The sequence below is a fragment of the Gigantopelta aegis genome, chromosome 9 (assembly GCF_016097555.1).
Source record: "Gigantopelta aegis isolate Gae_Host chromosome 9, Gae_host_genome, whole genome shotgun sequence".
In the NCBI taxonomy this organism is placed as follows: Eukaryota; Metazoa; Mollusca; class Gastropoda; order Neomphalida; family Peltospiridae; genus Gigantopelta; species Gigantopelta aegis.
Window position 1 is genome coordinate 42,709,788 of NC_054707.1, and position 12,454 is coordinate 42,722,241.

At 34.7% G+C, this 12,454-nt stretch overlaps 1 long non-coding RNA gene across 1 annotated transcript; it reads right to left on the reverse strand.

Moving 5' to 3' along the window:
• Positions 1-5,856, reverse strand: LOC121382285. Its single transcript, XR_005959142.1, has 4 exons — positions 3,706-5,856; positions 2,904-2,994; positions 2,211-2,374; positions 1-1,772 (listed from the first exon to the last, which is right to left on the reverse strand). It is a non-coding gene; the product is annotated as an uncharacterized LOC121382285 (long non-coding RNA).
• Positions 5,857-12,454: the final 6,598 nt, after the last annotated feature.

The window sequence follows — 12,454 nt, forward strand, 5'->3', positions numbered from 1 at the left end:
CATGGCCTTTGATGTACCAGTCATGGTGCTGGAGCGAGAAATAGCCCAATGACGGGGATTGATCCCAAACCGACTGAGCATCAAGTGAGCGCTTTACCACTGGGCTACGTCTCGCCCCTTGAAAAGGATAAAGCTGGAAACCTATGTAATTATCCTGAAATTGTGTTTATCCTGCAACTCAACAAGATGAGTGTGGAAATAATATTTGTTCCTGACTTTTGATGTCCTTAAGCTAAACAAAGCAAGCTTTTTTCTTTCATTTTTGTAAGACGTTATTATTTGTAATGTTAAAGATAGTTTTTAAAGTTATAGGGCCAAATTTACAGAGCCTGTTTTTGACTTACACATGTGTAACTACATGCATTTTCAATGTTTAAATGCCTGCGTTTAAGAAAAAAAGGCTTCATAAATACAGCCTATAATTTGTACTAAAAAAATCAAATTTTCGTTATAGTTACAACACAAAACTTTATTTCAGTACTGTATTGGAATTAACGATGCAAAGAATATGCAATTGAAAATATATTTAAAAACCCCCAATTGAGGTCTGACTGGTCATGTGATAGGCAATAATTGATAGTGAATCACTTTACTTTATACAGTCTTGGTTAGTACAAACCATAGTGGCAAGATAAAAAATACCCATTATTCTAATTCAACACATTTGTAAGAACGAATCTGATTGGATCTCTGCTAAAAATTTCAGGTGGTAAAATCACCGATATACCGGTCGCAAATTTTCTGGCAGAAATACGTCATAGGTTAAGCGAAGAACAGGGTTGTTTTGTAATGACGTCATAAAGACAATTTCTGTAGCGTTCATATTACATACATAAGTCGTTAAATACTGAGACGTTTTTATGTCAGAAATGAACATATTATTCTTTATTAGTCAGTATCTAATCATGAGAGCAGGTTAAATATGTCAAATTACACATCTATGTTCGAGCCACTAACTGTCCGACCACCCATCGTCTGTTAATGGGCTGCCTAATGACATTACCAGCTGGTGACATTTATAGGCTTATTCTTACTACAAATGTGACAATTTCCTATTTAAAATCAACCAGCAAACAGTTTAATTAGAATAGGGATAACCCTACCGTTTTCCGATTTGCGGACGTATATCGGTGGTTTTATAGTAGCAAATTTACCGTTTTATTGGCGACAGTAAAACCACTGATATACGTCCGCAAATCGGAAAACACAGTACGGTTATCCCCTACATTTGTCAATGATGTATAAATATACTAATACTATGCAATTTTCACTAGGAATATACCAAATATATGTCCATGATAAACAATTTGTGCACATCTTCAATTTGTGCAACATGTGATCAATGAGATTATACAGTTTGGATGTTCCATACATCTCCATAGTAATGTATGACTCCAATTAGATGTCATCCAATGGACACAGTAAATACAGTCCTTTACTTGACATTTGTTTTCCAAATATCCCTAGTGAAAGTTGAATAGTATACTAAACAGTAACATAAACATAGGCACTGTGACAACTATAGTTACATGTCCAATAGTTTTTTTCCAATAACCTCAATACTTCAACAAATGTTCCCTTTAGAAAAACAACAAACAAAACCACACCAAAACCATCCAAGTTGGTGTAATGCCTTTTAACAAGCAGAATTTGATTTTTAGTTTTACAATACTAAGTCACAAAGACTTAGTGACATCCCAGTTTCACAATAAAGCATCCCAGGCTTTTCTATGTAAAAATCCAGAAACATCTTGTTTTGATGATTAATCAAACTGCAAAGAGACAAAACAAAAATACAAATGCAGTTATACGACTTTCCAGCTGGACCTATATATACATAAATTATGGAAGGAAACATGCGTCCCCCATATAGGATACAACTAATGAAAATACATCAAGGAATCTTTAATGACCCATCACACCTGAGCTTAATGCACATTTTACCCCTTTTCACAAAATTGAAAACCTAATTCACAATATCATGCAACAAGATATTGTACATTCTATTTAATCTTATCAATTCCCCATTGCTAACTATGCTAACACTTCTTATCCCCTTGTGACAAACTGTCGAAAGACAGAATGCAAAAAACCAGAACAATCCCAACCTCATGCACACCGATACATACATATATATATATATCTATATCTATAAACATACATATATGCATGCATAGTGTGCACGCGCACACACACATGCACACACTTACTTTAGAACTTCCCAGCCTGGTGGTATAACATACTGCTATATCAAATGAAAGGAATGGTTGTTTATCGAAACACCAGCATATTATTTAATCTCTGAGCACTTAGAATAAATCCTTCTTTTGGTCCCACATTGCCATCTTTGGTGTAAATGACAGGCAGCAAGAACCTATAAATAGAAATATACCTGAATAAATAAGCACATTCAAATACTCTGCAAAATATATTTAGTGGATTGAGTCAATGGATGTAAACAGAATGATACAAGTAGCAACTCAAAAAGGTTCAGAATACTTTCCATCTACACCAGGCACAGACTTCTATAGGTAGCTGGAAAAGTGAAATAGGTGAATATATATATATAAAAAAAGAAGTTTGTTTTGTTTAACAACACCACTAGAGCACATTGATTTATTAATCATCGGGTACACAAACTTTAATATAATTTTGTTTGACAAATTCTAGAAATGAATGCAAATCAATGTTTCATGTTGTTTGATATTTAATGTCTTTGATGTGCATAATCCCTGCATCATTTTGATAACCTGTAACCTGAGCATGTAGTTACATACATGTAGGAATGGTACACTCAGTTTAAAACATGTGTATGTGTGCATATGTACATGTGTATGGACGTGTGTGCATGAGTATCTCCTAGTACGGTAAACGACAAGGTATATATATATGTAAGTACTTACAATGGAAATAACTGTACTCTGCTATTGGCTTTCACCATGTCCGTATATCAAGTCTGGAATATATATTTTCATAAAGCCTTGAATTGTGGGTCTGTAAATAAAAATAAAATCATTTTTAAATAATATGTACATGTAATTTCATTATTTATTTATAACAGAACAGTTCTCTTCAAAGGCAAGATTGTAAATGCATTATTGTCACAAAATGGTCTGACATTTTTCTTCAAGAGTTTATTTTGTGTAATGACATCAGTAGTGTACATTAATTAAACATTGACTATTGGATGATCATCACATGTCAAACAGTTGGTAATTTCTGTGGTTTTGACACTCAGTCTTAAAGAACACCCGATACATTTTCCCATTAGTAGCAAAGGATCTCTTATATGTACTTTTCCAGACAGGACATGGCCTTTGGTACACCAGTTTGACAGGAAAAAAACCAATCAAAGAATGGGTCCACCGAGGTGGTTCAATTAGGTGAACACTTAAATGTTAGTAGCAACTTGGGTCTGGTTTGACATACTACATCAAAAGACCCAATTCTCAACGACATTCAACTTTAAAATGTACACTATAACACTACTAGTACTACTAAGCCGTAGTAAAACTGTATTAGAATTGTGTTATGGTGCAAGTACATTTATTTATGTAATTCGAAATTTAAATCAAATTCACATTACACACATTCAACACAACTAACAGTTGAGAATAAAAGATGACAAGTGAGCTGCATCCATGTATGCTTCTCTATTTTTTCTTGCAAAAAATAGTGTACTGAAAAAATAACTAGTTTACTTACATGTACCAAATTAAGGCCGACCAACCACTGAATGTTAAGTTCTATGGGCAACAGTAGTTCCTTCACTATACACAGAATTCTGAGGTCTTCTTTGTAGTGTGAAGAAGATGTCAAATCTAGTGATCCGGATATTTTTCTGTTGATTGAACAACCGTACTGATGTACACACTTGAACATACATTATGTCGAATCATCCACACATCTTAGCATGTAGATCTAGGTTTACATCATGTTGACATGTAAAGTTCACATGATTATGGTAGATCATGTCATACTGGGGTATACTCTGTACCAAGATGGTAGATTAAGTCATATAACTGATAATGCACCGCAGTAGCAACTTGTATGAAAGCTGTACATTAGATCTTGTACAGTTAAACATGGATTTCATCCATCACAATTTCAAAAACACATGGTATGTCTATTAGTTACAATAAACACATGATGTTGTACAATTCACAATGTTCTTCGATTCTTGATTCATTGCAAGATTATGAACAATTTCAAATTGAATGACACTCATAACTTGAATTAACACTTCAAACTCTTTTTTAGTTTTGGTTTGTTATATAGTAATCCACCATAACATGAATTACCACAACAAACACTTCCTTGGTTTTGGTTTGCCATACAGAAATCCACCATACTATGAATCCTGGAAATCCTTGGTTCTCTTTTAAAATACTAGTATAAAGAAACCCACCATAACATTAACACTGTAAATTGTTTCTTGAATTTGGTTTGGTATGTAGACATCCATATAATATATATATAATTTGTTTCATACTTTAAAGATGAGTATTTCTATGGAACTTTGAATATTACACTGTGAAAAGAAGGTTAGATTATCAGTGTCATTGTGCATGATGAAATTAATGTATGTGTATGTGCAACATGTACATGTTAAAGTTTTTATTTATTACACAACACATAAGCACTTGTTTAATGACACCCCAGATGAAAATTTCATTGGCTATTGGGTGTCAAGCAATGATAAATACGTGAAATACTCAAATCACTATAAAAAAATTAAGTTCAGTTGAAACAGTGTTAAGAGCAGTACAAAATATAATTAACACAGATAGATAAATATAAGAATTATTACATTAATTGTATTCCACAAAAAGTTATTACATGTACATACCATGCCTGTACACTTTTTACAAGTCTGACTTTGTGGGAATAAACATAAATCAGGGTTTAAGCTGTTGCTTGCCAAATCACCTAATTGCAAATTAAGTAATTGGCGAATGTATTTTATTACTAATTCAACAAAAGCTAATAAAAAAATGGTCTGTTTATAGATCTACGTACTGCCAGTTTTGCTGTTTGGCTGAATGAAACTTGAATTTGGCTACAGATTTTGTAAGCGAATTCGCCAAATAGCTAATACTTTATGAGCTTCCGTCTAAACCCTGATAAATGTAAATGCACATGTGGCATCAACTAAATGTCAAATAAAAAATCCCCCAAAACAAATTTTTTTAACATTCTAGTTTCATCTGTTTTTTAAATTTGATTTTTAAAAAATGTATAAACAAACATATACAACTCGGGTAACCCCAAAATATAAAATGAAATCAATTTTCAAATGGGGATGCAGATTTAATACTTTCATATAACATTACATATGTAAAACTAACTCAAATACAGTGTAAATGTAAACAGAAATATTATTATTATTTATGCCTTTAACAGTGACATGCAAAATGCTAACATAACACATTATACATATTATTAACTATTGTTAATTCACATTTTATGCACCTTACACCAGTTTGCTTCAGTAGGGCTTATGTTTACTTCACATATCAGGAATGTTAACTTATAATATAAATAAGTGTGATACCCATTTAAAAATGGATGACTGAAATTACGTCAGACACAAATGTGTTAAAATGCTGTGGTCTGATAAATAATCACAACCTTATATACAAAACCAAGTATATAAATTGGTAAATAACATATCGCTTATAAATGAATGATTGTTTAACGACACACAAGCATGAAATACACATCGGCCATTGTATATTGGGTGTCAAACAAAGGTAAATATATAAACATCTTATGAATGAAGGAAGGAAATATTTCATTTAACGACACACTCAACACATTTTTATGTAAGGTTTTATGGCGTCAGACATGGTTGAGGACCACACATATATTGAGAGAGGAAACCCGCTGTCACCACTTCATGGGTTACTCTTTTTGATTAGCAGCAAGGATCTTTTATATGCACCATCCCATAGACAGGATAGCACATACCACAGCCTTTGATATACCAGTTGTGGTGTACTGGCTGGAATGAGAAATAGCCCAGTGAGCTCACCGACGAGGATCGATGCCAAACCGACTGTGCATTGAGCGGGTGCTTTACCACTGAGCTACATCCCGCCCCTTCTTATGAATGAATGACATCAATATAAAAATTCTACATTTACAATATAACACAATGTAAAGAGCTGTGCAAAATTACTAATATCACAAGAAAAGGTTTAAATAAAATATTCAAAAAGGTTCCACCACATCTCATCTATCAATACCGGTATATTTTTTCTAATTTATTTGATAATATAATAGAACAGAATCACACCCAGTACATAAAAATAAATCGATTAATGGGAATGAATGAATGAATGAATGTTTATCGACACCCCAGCCCCAAAAAATACATCAGCTATTGGGTGTCAAACTATGGTAAATGCAAAAATTAAGTGATGAACAACATGAATATAAAAATTCAAGTAGTAAATTAAAGCACAGAGTAAAGAACTGTGCAAAAATCAGTGCCAAACAAAACTACATGCATTTACGTAAACTTATGAATAAATGAGTGAATGAATGAATGTTTAACGACACCTCAGCATGAAATCCACACCCAAACATTGGGTGCTGGATGTGTACATTTATGAATACATGACTGAACACAAGTATAAAAATTCAAAATTTAAATTAACACAGAATAAAGAGCTGTGCAAAAATACAAATACCAAAAGTAAAATAACATTTAGAACTATAAAAGTCTGTATAATATCTTTAAAAATTACAGAACAAGCTCTGGGTGGAATCAAACCATTCCAATCATCTTGCTGAGTTGAAAAGATATTTAAAATTATTTTAAGAGTTATCAAGGGGAAAATTTCTAAGCAGCCTTGGCTGCAAAGTTGTTTTAAAAAACAAATTGCTTCTAGGCATGTGCTTATGAAACTTTACAGTCTGGACTCAAATAAATCTCTAATAACATCACATGCATACAATTTGTATGGTATTGCCTTGAGTCTAGACTAAGAGCCGAAGTTACATAGATTGTTTTTCTTAAATACAGGTGTTTAAACCTTGTAAATGTTACAGCAATGCAAGTCATAAACAGGCTTTGTAAATTTGGCCCATTAGTTTTATAAGCACGAGGCCTGATGCCAACATGGCTGAACACACAATAAACATCAAGGTCTTTATTGGCAATGGATAAAGACATCACTATCACTAGTTCACATAATGTAGACCTTGGTCATGAAAGCAAGTCTGAAAATAATATATCTGGATGCAAGAAAATTCAAATTGTTTTCCAAAGCTTTAATAATTGCCAACAATTCAGCATTAAACATGGATATCTGAATTGGGAAACCTCTTGTACATTGTATATTATTGTGCCAACTGAAAAAAAAACCCCTCATTGCTTGATCCATCAGTATAAACAGGAATATGTAATCATAAAATGTATTTTGAATTTCTTCAGATGCTCAATATTTGGTAGTTTAATACACCAACAGAACAAAATATAAAAGGTGTTTCTAAAATGTTAGTTACAAGAACATAACATTCGATGACATCAACAACACAACAGACAAACCTGGCACAAGATTAAATCCACATGAACCAGGAGAATATTTATCAAGTTGGAATACTAATGAAACCAGCAGAACCAATATAAAATAAGTTTATAGTTTCATGTGTCATTCTTTGACCCAAACTTTAGTGGCGGATATGACCACGGTATCATGTAGTTATCACCATTAGCAAACTTTAAGACCCACATTGTCTTCTTTTCCAAACCTCAAAAGAGCAAAATGTTAAAGGGGCATAGCTAATTCAGGTAGGAACTGGAGAAGCTGTGTATCATTACTGTAACATACTTATTTGTCTCTAACTTTGTACATATAAAACATCACTAAATTGTTATCTGAAAATGGGCAAGTGTAAATGTATTTTGTTCTTTAGAAACTAGAATTTTTGTTTTAAAAAATCACATTTTAAACCATTCAAAGATCCAACATTTGACAAATCTCCAGATTTCAAAGTCTACATATGCTTCATAATTCATGCACGCATCTCCAGAAATAATGAAGTGTGGAATGCTCAGGCGAGTGGGAAGTAATCCTTGTACATGTAGTAGAAAAAAAGAAAAAAAAAAAAAAAGAAAAAATAATCATGGCAAACCATCAGAATTTAATACAATTTTATATTTTGCTTGTATAGTATACACGCATGTATGTACTTACAAACATGTATATCCAGGCAGCCAGGAAAAAGAAAGAAATGTTTTATTTAATGATGCACTCAACACATTTTATTTACGGTTATATGGCGTCAGACATATGGTTAAGGACCACACAGATTTTGAGAGGAAACCCGCTGTCGCCACTACATGGGCTACTCTTAGGCAGCCAGGAATACATTACTGTATAATTAGTGGGATTTTTTTCCTTGCATAGTTTACCATAAAACAATGTTAATATGCAGTAGCCAAGACATGTTTTACACCCAGCCCTCTAAATTCAGAATTTACAATGGCTATTTAGTACAATTAACAACAGAGTACATGTACATACCTGATAATGAGAAAACTGTCAGCTACATGTATTTGAAGTGACACTGCAAATTGTCATTGCAAGTTTTGAGAGTTGAACACCAGAATGTCAAGAAAATGTAGACTTTATATATTGATAAAATCATCAATTATAATAAATCTGAAGGACAAAACTGTTAACGTAATACAAAGAATTAGATTTACATAAAAATATCAACATGAAAAATCAATGTTCACTAGACTATGATTTCTATGCATTAATGCAACAAGGTTAGAATATTATATTATATTAAAGGAGTATTTTGGAAATATTTTTCTAATTATTATTATTCATACTCGTCAATGTAGGAAAACTAGTTATGTCCTCTTGTGACTGCAGTAGCCGCTAGGTCAGTTACACGTACAACTAACCTTCTCGAGCATTACCTGCACCATCTTGAATGGATGTGTTGGTATGCTCTAGCTAAAGAGAGTTGTTTTTTTGTACTTTTAATTGTTTTGGTAACAAATGGAATAGATGCTTAACAACACCCCAGCATGAAAAATACATCGGCTATTGGGTGTCAAACTATGGTAAATGCAAAAATAATGTGTTTTGGTAACAGGAGAGAGGTAAATAAGGCTACCTGTGTGGAGTTAGGTTTACCTCTGGCTCAAGACACCCATGACACATTAAAGGATGTGAATAATGCCAAGCGGTCTGTAGTGGAGGAGTATGTGATGAGGTTACCAATGATAACTGCTGCCTGTAAGCGAATTATGGCTCATTTGTATCATCAGTGGCAGCCAGGTTTCTTTTCTCTTATTATAGACAATATTTGGGTGAAAGATGTTTGCCATCCAGCAACCGTTAACATCTTTTTTTTAGAAATCTTGTAACCTCGGAAAGACTGGATGTGCAAGTTTTCAAGGTGTCCAGCCATTTAAGAACATTCATTTAATGTTTCGACGAAGCACAGGATGCTTGGTCACCCATGGTCATGGACTGTTTTGTGGTCAATAATATGTAAGTTTTAAAAGCTGCAATTTTTTTTCAAGGATTTCCAGGAGTCACGAGAAGTCTGGTGTAGTACAGACTGCTGAGAACATCAACAATGTTGTGGGAAACTCCAATGAGGCAATAATGAATGGTATTACAACTTGGATCTGACAAAAAGTGTGTATGATCGTAGACTTGAAACGACACAATGCTACCTTATCATTTGCTCAATGGCCATTGCAACGGACAGAAAAAAGACTACCGTAAGAAAAATTCAAAAGGCTGGTTTCTGCCTGCTGTGGCCAATTGAAGACAGATGACCTGATAATGGAACATTACAAATAATCTCAGATGTTATTTTATATAACACTTCCCATAAATGTAATGAGACTGTCACTAGAAAACTCACAAAAGTGCATGTGTAGACAACCCATTGGGAATTTAGCAAAGATGAAAGACATGGCCACCAAACAACTGCAAAAAAGAAAGAGGTCCAGGATGCATCTAATGAAACAAAATAAAAGATATACTGTACCTATACAAGGCCACAGATTCTATTTCACAAGAACTCACCAGTACCAGCGCCATGTTTGTTAAGGAGGTTATCCATTCATGAGATACCTCTACAGATAACAAGACAAGTAAAAAGGGCTGGTACTGAAATGAGAATAGACATTCATCCAAGATAGCCATTTTTTAATATTTTTTTTATGAACAGTTCACCTGTGCAATCCGAAAGACAATGTTATCCAAGATATGTCCATCTGTAATGGATATTCTGTTTGGAGTATTCTAGATTATGTTTATTACTAGATAATAGTAACCATGTTGGTATTAATTATAAGTTTTGTTTAATATGTTCAGACCTAGTGAACAAATGGTTTTCACATGATAGAGCCAGACATCCCACTGTCTGGACCCATCTTAGCAGAGAATCTTGCAAAGATGTCGAGGGTGATTGTCGACGTGGAAGAAAAGAAGCAATACTCAGATTGGAGAGTGGTAGCAATAGTGATGAAAAAAGATGTCTTAATCTGCAAATATTCATAAAGACACATGAGCAACAGCTACTGACTACCAAACCTGGGGCCATATTGTGAATGAAGAATCAGTGGATCAAACAGATGCCATTTGTGACAAAAACTATGAATCTATAGATCAACAAAGCGATGAACTCATCCTTTTTTTTGGAGACAGAGATGTCAACTACCAATAGTGTGGCACAAGAGGTACTAGGACCCTACAGTCCCAAGTTTGATGATAAAATTGAAGTGTTTTTATTATTATTGATGTAGTTTTGTATAGAGGTCTGATCAGTTCGGCATTGTCTAGCCATGTTGCTAATCAGAATTGTGGTGTGCATTTCCAGTTTGTTTTGACAGCCCCCAATACTGATCTATTGAAAGGAAGCATCAGACAGTGAACTACTGCAGGCTGTCCAATCAGAACTCATTGTAACAATATTTGTATTTGATAGAAGCTGTCTTGATGCATGTTTGATAATTGATGTTACAAGCTTTGTTTGGTCTTGGTGATCCACCATGTTAAATACATGCAAATCAGTCGAACTCAAACGATCGAATGTTGTAGTTGTTTGATAATACAAAGCAACAGGAAACACTGCTTTAATTCTGGAGAATACAAAATGCTCCAAACTATTTATGATTTTTTTGTTACCGGTACGTTTTCTTACTCTGTCATACGAGGTCTGTTTGGGGGTGTTAACACGGGTAGATGTCTAACACGGCTTCCTCAGGCTCCAACCACTTGGTTATGTGTGCCGAGGGTGGGTGTCTTAAATGACTGCCCCAGTTTGACAAACATTTGCTGTGTTGGGCCTGCCGTTCTTGTTCTTTCGAATGACAGTGTCACTTGGTCCCCCTCCACATGGGGGAAAGTTAAGAGACGCAGAGCCGAAGAGGATGGTTCGACGAGAAAAAGACGGGCGTAGCGCAGAGGCAAAAAAAGAAGTTTGGTACAGAACGAAAATCCATGAAAGATTAATTTACAGGTTGTGTAAAAGCCATATAAGCCATCCTGAATTGTTTGACAAAATTGATATACAATCATGATTTCAGGAAAATGTGGTGGTTTTGGAAGAACACCATGTTTTGCACCTAATTTCAGCTAATAATAATTTGTGTTTTCTGGCAGTACTGAAATAAACTTGGTTGAGATTTAAGCAACGCAAAACTGGTCACTGCAATTGGCTCAACATTGGACAAGCATTATTGTATAGTCTGGTGCCAAAGTAAACAGACCGACGTGTTGTGCAATCTATGGCACTCAACAAGCTGGGGTCTTGACGTATGTTGTGTGACAGACTTCTCACTACTGCTAATAACTGCAATTTGGGGAGACTTTTGGCGGAAAAAAAAAACCCCATCCATTTCGCCAGCTGGTAGGTACTGGGTTCGGATCCCAGTCGAGGCATGGGATTTTTAATCCAGATACAGACTCCAAACCCTGAGTGAGTGCTCCGCACGGCCCAATGGGTAGGTGTAAACTACTTGCACCGACCAGTGATCCATAACTGGTTCAACAAAGGCCATGGTTTGTGCTATCCTGCCTGTGGGAAGCGCAAATAAAAGATCCCTTGCTGCTAATCGGAAAGAGTAGCACATGTAGTGGCGAAAGCAGGTTTCCTCTCAAAATCTGTGTGGTCCTTAACCATATGTCTGACGCCATATAACTGTAAATAAAATGTGTTGAGTGCGTCGTTAAATAACACATTTCTTTTTCCTTTTTACAGGATAAACCTTCGGCCAAATAAGTAACTTCGCCAAGACATTACAACTGAAATGTTTTTCAAAGAAAATTTACTGCAGCATTCAGGACAAGCAGCTCTTCCCTGTGGTAAACTATGCTTGGCAGATGGAATAAGCTTCAGTTGTTTCCCAGCTGCAAGGTCAGAAAGTGTGGCTATGTGGAGATAGCGATGCAACACTCCTGGTTTGTGCCAA